Source organism: Cervus canadensis, chromosome 30, assembly GCF_019320065.1.
Source record: "Cervus canadensis isolate Bull #8, Minnesota chromosome 30, ASM1932006v1, whole genome shotgun sequence".
In the NCBI taxonomy this organism is placed as follows: Eukaryota; Metazoa; Chordata; class Mammalia; order Artiodactyla; family Cervidae; genus Cervus; species Cervus canadensis.
In genome coordinates, this window is record NC_057415.1 from 9,055,615 (window position 1) to 9,063,008 (window position 7,394).

Genomic DNA, 7,394 nt, shown 5'->3' on the forward strand with positions numbered 1-7,394 from the left:
CCATGCTCCAGTTTTTAAAAGAGAAGTTGGCAGGTTGTAATAACAAAGCAAAATCCAGCTGCGTGTTGTTCATAAAAGATCTATCTAAAACATCCCACTAGAATTGGCTAAAGCAAAAAATTAAAGCAATACCAAATGTTAGCAAGAATGTGGAGCTCTCACCAATTCAGTCTTTAAGAATTAAGCTCCAATGTCAAACATATCCATTGCATGTACAAATTAAATTTTCCTGTAGGTATCTAGAATGAGACTAGCTATGTAAAATCCTCAAGAGAACTGAGAAAATAGTCACTTTCTATGTTCTGTGGTTCGAATGGTGGCTCAGATGGTAAAGAATCTGCCTGCAATGTGGGAGGAGACCTGGGTTCGATCCCTGGGTTGGGAAGATCCCCTGGAGGAGGGTATAGCAACCCACTCCAGTATTCCTGTCTGGAGAATCCCATGGACAGAGGAGTCTGGGGGCTACAGTCCATGGAGTCGCAAAGAGCTGGACTGAGTGACTAAGCACAGCACACAGTGATTCAAATGAGGAGCCTCCTTAAGAATGACTGTACAATACTATGGGCTTCCCAGGTGGCTCAGTGGTAAAGAGATGCAGGAGACACAGGTTCCATCCCTGATCCAGGAAGATCCCACATGCCGTGGAGCAACTAGGCCCATGTGCCGCAACTAGGCCCATGTGCCACAACTACTGGAGCCTGTGTTCTAGAGCCCAGTAACTGCAACTACCTAGCCCAAGTGCCACAAGTACTAAAACCCAAAAGCCCTAGAGCCCATGCTCCACAAGAGAAGCCACTGCAATGAAAAGCCCACACACCACAACCAGAGAAAGCTCATGCAGAGCAATAAAGACCAAGCACAGTCAAAAAATGAATAAATTTAAAAAAATTTTTTTAATTTACCTTAAAAAAAAAACAGAATCCACCTGCAATGCAGGAGAGTCGATCCCTGGGTTGGAAAGATCCCTGGATAAGGAAATGGCAACTCACTCCAGTATTCCTGCTTCAGAAATCCCAAGGACAGAGCAGCCTGGGGGGCCACAGTCCATGGGGTTGCAAAGGGTCAGAGACACGACCTAGCGACCAAAACAATGCTAATAATTTGGGATTACCTGGTAAAGTTACACATACCCTACACACAACCCCAAAATTCCACTCTCAGTCATACAATTTCAGCAAACTAGTTTACTTGTTTAGAGGTGGGGTGCAAATGTTCACAAGGAGAATGAGTACAATTTGTAATCATAAAAAAAAAAAATAAACTGGAAATGAGACAAACATTCATCACAATAAAATAAGATGCACCATATCCTTACAATAAAGTAACATACTACTGAAAATGATGGAGAAGAATCAATATGGATGAAAGTAAAACATGTAAAGTATCCGGAGAATCACACAATCCCATCTAGATCAAGATTGAAAATGGGCAATACTAAACTATATATTATTTATGGATACATATTGAGTAAAAATTATTCTAAAAAATACTAAGACCAAAATATAGGGTAACGGTAACCCCCCGGGGAAAAAGTAACTTAGGAGATGGAAGACACAAGGGAGTTTAAGGTGGCATTAATGTTCCATTTCTTGGTTGGTCATTTTATTTCTGGTTTTGAAAACTCCACGTTTTTTTCTACTTCATACACCTCCTTTGGCATGTAGTTTACATTTTTCAAAAAAAAAAAAAGTATGAAAGGTATGATCTCATTCTTTTTAAAGTGTACACTTTATCTAGGGAAAAAAGAAAAAAGATTTATACTAAAATGTTAAACCATGATAAGTCATTTTTTTTTTCCAAATTTTCTAAAATGCATTTTCTTACGTAAAACAGTCCCAGCCAGCGTGACCCAAAAACCAATCTTAAAATGGAAATTTGTAAATTAACTTGAAAAAAGAGAGGGTGAAGAACTGGTTTGGTCTAGGAAACAAGTCAGGCTTGTCAATAAATCCTAAAGACAGTTACTTTTTCCCTAGACCTTATTTCAGTTAAATTTGTATTTTTTAAACCCACTTATTCTCTTGTTTATGATCTGACAACATTATTATCAAATGAAAAATCTCACCTTCCAAAGAGCACACATTCCAGCTGAGTAGACATGCACAATACAGATAGCACATTACACCTCCCCCAAGCCCGTGAGACAGCAAAGATACTTCAGGTTTTCATCTGCTTGCTTAGGAAGCAGCAATGTCATGGTGGCAAACAGAGGCAGAAGGAATACAAGCTCCTCAGCTGAAACTTGCGTGTGGAGTATTTTTGCATGTGGCTGAAGGAACAGAAGGCAAAAAAGAAAGAGAGAGAAAACAAGGGAAAGAGAGAAAGAAGAGGAAAACAGAAGGAGGACAGGAATGGAAAGAATTCAAGAAGGCAAAGAGGGAGAAAGACATTAATAGCAAGAAGGAACGCTGAGCTTCTAAAAGTATAGGTATACCTAGAACTGATTTGATGAGAAGACTGAGACATGGCAACCCACTCCAGTATTCTTGTCTGGAAAATGCCATGAACGGAGGAGCCTGGTCAGCTACAGTCCATGGGTTCGCAAAGAGTCGGATACAACCGGGCAACTTCTCTTTCTTTTCTTTCTTTTGCAACATGTAAAAATTTTTGAGTAAAGAGCAAAGCATTAAAGTATTGGGGGAACTCCCTGGCAGTTTAGTGGTTGCTGCTGCTGCTACTGCTAAGTAGCTTCAGTCGTGTCCGACTCTGCAACCCCATAGACCACAGCCCACCAGGTTCCGCCGCCCCTGGGATTCTCCAGGCAAGAACACTGGAGTGGGTTGCCATTTCCTTCTCCAGTGGTTAGGTCTCCACAATTCCACTGCAGAAGGCATGGGTTTGGACCCTGGTCAGGGAACTAATACCCCAGATATCATGATGTGGACAAATAAAGTATTAGTGGATTATGTATGTAGAGCATAACTTTACATGAGTAGGCTCCTATGTGACAACTTACGTAAAAAGTTAATGACAAAAAAAATGAAGGTATAGCAACAAGTCTAAATCCAAATAAAATTCTCTCCTCTACAAATCCTTGAGAATAAGCAAAGTTTAATCTAATCAACATACGTTCTATTATTTTTAGAGTCCAAATGAAAAAAAACAAGCAACGTATTGCTAACACCCTTTAAAAGTAGAGCATTGCCTAGTCTTAGATGAAATACCTACTCCGTGGTCCATGCCTCATTTCATAAATTAATTCCAAACAGTGAACTGGGTTTCAATTTAATTGAGCTCACAACTCCAGTATGAAAATGAGTTTTCTGAAAACTGAAACACACTATAATACACATGCTATGTCAGCCAGAATTTCACAAGCCTGTTCTTCAAAACCTAGGCCAAGAAATTTCAAAACTAAAATAACTTACTTTCTTTAAAAAGTACAGAGCAAGCATCTTTGAGAGAAACACTGTCAAGAAAACAAACAGAGAGTAGGAGGGGGACTTCCCTGACAGGCCAATGATTAAGACTCTGCACTTCCACGTAGGGGCACGGGTTCAATCCCTGGTGGGGAAACTTAAGATCCCACGCGCCACTCAACGTGGCCAAAACAATAAAAGTTTTTTAAAAGTAGGAAATTTCAGCATACATAGTTGACATTATAATTGTCAAAACAAAACCAACTAATTTGATTCCTGGACTTAAAGAAAAAAGAAAGAAGTCCACTTGATCAGTTCAGTTTAGTCACTCAGTCCTGTCCGACTCTGCGACCCCATGGACTGCAGCACGCCAGGCTTCCCTGTCCATCACCAACTCCCAGAGCTTGCTCAAACTCATGTCCATCGAGTCGGTGATGCCATCCAACCGTCTCATCCTCTGTCATCCCCTTCTCCTCCAGCCTTCAATCTTGCCCAGCATCAGGGTCTTTTCCAATGAGTCAGTTCTTCGAATCAGGTGGCCGAAGTATTGGAGCTTGAGCTTCAGCATCAGTCCTTCCAATGAATATTCAGGACTGATTTCCTTTAAAATTGACGGGCTGGATCTCCCTGCAGTCCAAGGGACTCTCAATAATTGGGTCAAAAATATTTCAAAACCTACCACAGGTTTATAAGGTGATATTCCCTCTCTTCACCTTATTTCAAGTTATATTCCCACTCTCCTTTTGGGGAAAAGAAAAAAGAGAAAGAAAACAACGGTTTCTAAGCTCTGTCAGAGACCCACCTTCTCACTAGTCAACACCACCAGTGCCATACTACTTAGCTTTTAAAGGACACTGCATATACTCAAGTTAACAACTAAGAGCTAACTGATCATTGCTGACTTATAGCTGCCTCACAAGAAGAAATAAAAGATAGATTTGTTTAAAATCAAAGGAGGACTTTCCTATTGGCCAGTGGTTAAGAATCTGTCAATGCAGGGGACACAAGTGTGATCACTGGATCAGGTTTGATCCTGCATGCCACAGGGCAACTAAGCCTGTGTGCTAGTACTATCAAAGCCTATGCTCCCTAGAGCCTGTGCTCCACAACGAGAAGCCACCATTCACCCCAACTAGAGAAGCTCTCATGCAGCAACAAAGGCCCATCCAAACCAAATAAATAAAATAAATTTAAAAAAATAATAAAAGCAAAGGGAACTTCACAATCTGTGAATCCGTGCAGACCACTTCTTCTGAGCAGGCACTAATCCTTTAAAATGCACTTACACACACACCCCAAAAAGTTTCTTATGACAGCAACAAAATCATAAGAGTAAGTTTTCATTTTTAAAGAGGACTGGGGAATCAACACTTCAAAAGTAAAGGCTTCTCTTCAGACCAGTTCAAACCTTCAAGACTGGTTTATACTCTCTATATGCAGTTTATATTCATGGGAGCAGGGATAGCAACCAGTTTCTGTCAAAACACAAATACTGAAATAAACCCCTTCTCCTCCTGGTTCTCCTACCACGTCTCACCAAACAATAAAAGTCACCCAGGCTAATACCAAGACACCACCGGTGAGCACTGCACAGGCTGACCGGTTACCGGGAAAGGGAAGCAGAGGAGTGACCGTTGTTCTAGCCCAGCTCTAAAGGCAGCGCTCTCTGAGACTGCTGGTCCAGCCCACGTACAGAGAGAGAGGCCAGAGGAAACCAGAGCGGCAGGAAACAGGCAGCAGGGGCAATTACCACAAGCCTTTCCCATGGCCTCATTCCCATGCCACCACTTCCAGTCAAATATTTCAATCATAACAAAAACCTCCCTTCTTTCAGTCGTTTTCTTAACTACTGAAGGTCAGAAACAAGGAAGCAGACGGAGGAAATCAGAGCTGTGGGAAACAAGGAGGACAGGAGTGGAGGGAAAAAAAATCTCACCACACATGCCAACTAGCCTTAAGGAGACAAACTCAGGAGGAACACACTAGAAGCAAGCAGAAAAGTAGTGTAGGAGAAACTAATCACTTTTGCCTCGATAAGTGAAGGTGCCACCGCAATGAGAGGGCAGTCTTAACCAAGGGCTCTGCAAGTAAGAGATGCTGGGGTACGGGAAGACCCTTCATCTCCAGCAAATTCATTCCCTTTCCTGAGACAGACAGACATCCCACCCCAAGAGTCACCCAATCCTTAGGATTACACTCACTTTCCTTCCACTTTTATTAGACAAACTAAACTACAACTAAAAATTATGAATGCACAACTCATAGCGGAAAAGTGAGGAACACACTAACTACTGACACACCTTTGATTTTAAAAGTACTATCATAATCAAAGAGAAAATATAAAGCAATTGGGTTCACTCAAAAAGTGAATTATATGCCCTTCAAATAAAAGATGATCTTTAGGTACCCTGTGGAGACCTTTAAAAGTTCTCAACTGTTCTGCACGGAAGGGCAGAATACAGTAAGCCTAAATACTGACGGAGACACCTTGAATACACGCAGAAACAATATCCAACAGAGGTGGAAGTAAACTACAGGATTAGGTCAAACAGGAAATAACAGGAATGATGATGGAATCAACTAACTCCTAGAGATAACAAGGAAGAGACCAGAGTGGTGAGAACAGTGATGGTACCTGAGATACCTGGACAACTAATTAGATTGAAAACCCAGGGGAAAAGGTGGGACTGCCGAGTGGGAAAAGTGATTCAGCGGCAAAGAAAACTGAGATGCAATGCACCAAGGAAAAGAATAACATTTGGAATAAAATAAAAGAGAGCGCTTTAAGTTTACAAACCTCCTCTCAAACCTACAGTAAAGCACAACCGTGACACAGCCAGCCCACAGGAACTAGGACCGAGGAGGAAAACTGAATCCCGAGAGTCTGGCACCAAAGCCTTCCAGAGTGAGGAGAAGAAGTAAAACTGAACTATGCCTCCGGGCTGCCGAGAAAGCCGAGTGTGTGCAGAAGTTGGGCTCTGAGATGTCCAGTTCCAGGACTAGCGACAGGCGTGAACGCGGAAAGGTGGTCAGCGACAGCGTGGCGCGGGAGCTCGAGCGGACCGGCAGGAAGGGACAACGGTGTGAGAAAACCACACCCTCCAGGACAGAAACCCGAAGGGGGGAGGGGCAGGCGCCCCCTGGGGCTGGGTGGGGCTGGGCTGACTAGGAAGGGGTAGGCAGAAAGGAGCGCCGGACAAACAGCGGCGGAGAGGAAAGACAGCACCCAGGCCTGGGCGAACTGAGGACGCACGAAGCCGGCGAGCGTAGCTCGGCCCAACCTCAGGGTGGACGCTGGGGCAGTAGAAAGGGCTCTGGGGGAAAGAAGAGCTGAACCCAGGTCTACTAAGCGCAAGCTGTAGCGCTCAAGGAGATGGAACGGGGAAGGAGAGAGAGAAGGTGCCAATTACCGCTGCCGCTCTCGCTGGACTCGGGACCCGCCGCTGCCGCCGCCGCCGCCGCCGCCGCCGCTCGTTACCTGCCAATGTGCCTCTTACAAAGCGGCGGCGGCGGCAGAGTCGGCCCGGCCCGTCACGTGACCCCCGCGTCACGGCCGAAGGAGGAGCCAACACACGTAGCTAGCCGCGCGGCTCATCAGCCCGCCTACAGAGCGCGTTGTTTCCTGTAGCCACCACCCCAACTCCCACCCCGAGAGGCCAACAGCTGCGGGTCAGGGAAAGGCACGCAGATGGAGTCAACGAGGGAGATTTTTATGGAGTTTCTCGAACTCGGAGTTCTTAGAGACGTACTACCCACCGCGTCCGGGATGCCCAAGAACAGCTCGTCGTCGCTGTGTGATGACCTCACAAGGCAGCTCAGGTCGCTCCCCTGCCTACGGCCGCCTTTCCGTCATCACGTGGTGTGGTCCGACCACTCAAGACAAACCCAGGCTCCCAAACCTTATGCGAGGGGACTGCGATTCCCAAACAGCAGGCACCCACCACCACATCCTTTCCTTCCTGGGTTCGTTAGATGGTGCGCCTGTGACTTCGGTCCGAGGGAAGGCCGAGGCGGAAAGTGGACAGGGCTATCACC

At 44.8% G+C, this 7,394-nt stretch overlaps 1 protein-coding gene across 7 annotated transcripts in view; it reads right to left on the minus strand.

The window, feature by feature from the left end:
• UBAP2 (ubiquitin associated protein 2) overlaps positions 1-7,138 on the minus strand; it is a 112,093-nt gene extending 104,955 nt beyond the window's left edge. For 6 of the 7 annotated variants that reach the window (XM_043453458.1, XM_043453457.1, XM_043453456.1 and 3 more), the window contains exon 1: positions 6,770-6,918. The gene's annotated coding sequence lies outside the window, so the exon portion shown is untranslated. Of the gene's footprint in view, positions 1-6,769; positions 6,919-7,115 lie in introns of those variants that run through there. The other variant, XM_043453453.1, reaches the window with a different exon arrangement.
• Between the last annotated feature and the right edge of the window lie 256 nt (positions 7,139-7,394).